The following is a 2,576-nucleotide window of genomic DNA, read 5'->3' on the forward strand; positions in this document are numbered from 1 at the left end:
CCCATTCTCAGCTTCCAGCGCCCATACACCAGGTTCTGATCCGGGATCCTACAAGGAGGATTTTTCAACGTACATTTATCTCTAAGAAGCATAACCACAAGTTTACCCAAATCACAAAGGCAACATCATCATCACATATATACTAATATAATCATTTGAATACAATGCTGAAAGGAAAATACATATATCGAAAATTAAAGCTCCAGAAGACCGCTGTGAGCCCCATGCTCAACGCTGCTGCAACCTAATGCCACCTGCACGCATCTTCATGCATAAGCTTATAGAAAGCTTAGAGGGTGGTGAAAGGGTGTGCACAAGATAAGTGTCAAGCACGTAAATATCAGAGTAAGCGGAAATACTAGTAAGTCTATAAAAATATTATCAACCTCATCCAGGATGTGCGATGAAAAGACATAGCAAGCCAATGTCATATACTGAGAAAGTAATATAAATCGGCTATGTAATGCGGAAACATAATATACCAGATATCAAATATCAATGATGCATTATAATATGCAATTCGGAAGAACTACGAATACCATCAGCCTCATCTATGTCATATAAATGTAGAAACATAGTAACCCAAAATGTCATATGCCACGGATGTAATGCAATATGCTGGTGTGAATGAAATGATATGGCTAGAACGTGAAGTCGGGATGATAATACGTAGTATCGTAGGCTATGGGGTCCACCACAAGGGACTTCTATCCAAACCAGTCCCATACCTAAATTTTGATAGTCAGACTCAATGTGGTAAACTCTTGATCTCAAGTTAGTCGTGCGCCCCAACCGAAATCCTGGCCATTGCGAAGGCACACGTAACAAATAGTTGCGCACCACCAGCCCGAGTGGATAGTGAATGAATGAATGAGTATGTAACGCCTGCTCAATAAGTCCACATATTAGTACTGTACATCTCTAGGATCATCACCGGGGTCTAGTATACTTCAAGCTGGTTACTGCCCCAGCTGGTCGCGTAACCCAGCAAGTGGAAAGACCTCACTACCCACCTGCCAGTAGATACCAATGCCTACCAGGCTCGTCGATAGCGGGCCCATTTCGGAGCTGGTCAAACTCAGCCTAGCTTATAGCCCCCTTACTTGGGTGGATAAGGCCACACCCCCTCCTAACCGACCACGACATAGTAGGAGACGCGGCCTACTGGTATTCGGCACTCGGGCGCTTATGTATCCACTCAGTCTAAACGTTGGGGGGTCTCTTGGCCTCGGAGGTTTGGGCACTTTCACTCACGGACATCCAAAGTGCCCAGATACTCAAACCAAACATTTTCGGTGTCCTATCTGGCCATCCACGACAGCCTGTGGAGGTCACAACCCTGATGTCGCTAGGGCGTAAAGTAATCACAATCACACAATATAAGATGCATGAGTCATGTAGTCCAATCATGCATCAATCCTGTGCATACTGTGCGCTCGTATGGGATAACTCCGCCTGTTAGGGAATCCCATAAATCACCTGTACTATGGCACATGCAATGGTCAATCACATCTTATAACAAACATGTAAATGATGCGCATGGGCTTGTATTATAATGTTATGTTGTCGCATACTCAGAATCGGCCTTGACAATCAAAATCGGTGTCGATAATCGGAATCGGCCTCGAAAATCGGAATCGTCCTCGATAATTAGAATCGGCCTCGACAATCGGAATCGGCCTCGATAATCGGAATCGGTCTCGACAATCGGAATCGGCCTCAATAATCGACCTCGACAATCAGAATCGACCACGATAATCGGAATCGGCCATGATAATCGGAATTGGAATCGGAATCGACCTCGACAATCGAAATCAGTCTTGACAATTGGAATTCGAAATTAACCTCAACAATCGAAATCGGCCTCGACAATCGAAATCAGCCTCGATAATCAGAATCGGCCTCGACAATCGAATCGGCCTCGATAATTAGCCTCGGCCTCGATAATCGGAATCTGCCTTGACAATCGGAATTGGCTAGAATGGGCCTAAGGGAAGGTTGTAATGTGGACATTCAACCATCATTGCCCATTAATGTGGACATTTAACCAACATTGCTCCCAAGGAGTGGCCCTCATAGGGCCAAACATATAGTAGGCCCATGGCCTCACATAAGGGCCTAATATACATCACCATGGGCCTCACTCCAGGGCATAATACACATCACAATGGGCCGCATCAAATGGTCCTAATACACGTCACGGTGGGCCGCATCACATGGGCTTAATACGCATCATGATGGGCCACATCACATGGACCTCGAATACATCACAATGGGTCACATCCATGGATTTAAAATACATTACAATGGGCCTTATACCTAGGCCTCAAATACATTACAATGGGCTATGCCCCATGGGCCTCTAGCACATCACAATGGGCCGCATTACGTTATAATGGTTCTCAAACATGGGCCTCAAATTCATGGCCACAATGTGCCTTACATACACAAAGTGGGCCCTGCACATACAACAGGTGGGCCCAACGGATGGATGGCATGGTTATAAAATACATATATCAGCTTGGGGTCCACTGCATAGACGGCAGGGATCAAACTCATGCGTCATGGGGGTCCAC

Source organism: Magnolia sinica, chromosome 19, assembly GCF_029962835.1.
Source record: "Magnolia sinica isolate HGM2019 chromosome 19, MsV1, whole genome shotgun sequence".
NCBI lineage: Eukaryota > Viridiplantae > Streptophyta > Magnoliopsida > Magnoliales > Magnoliaceae > Magnolia > Magnolia sinica.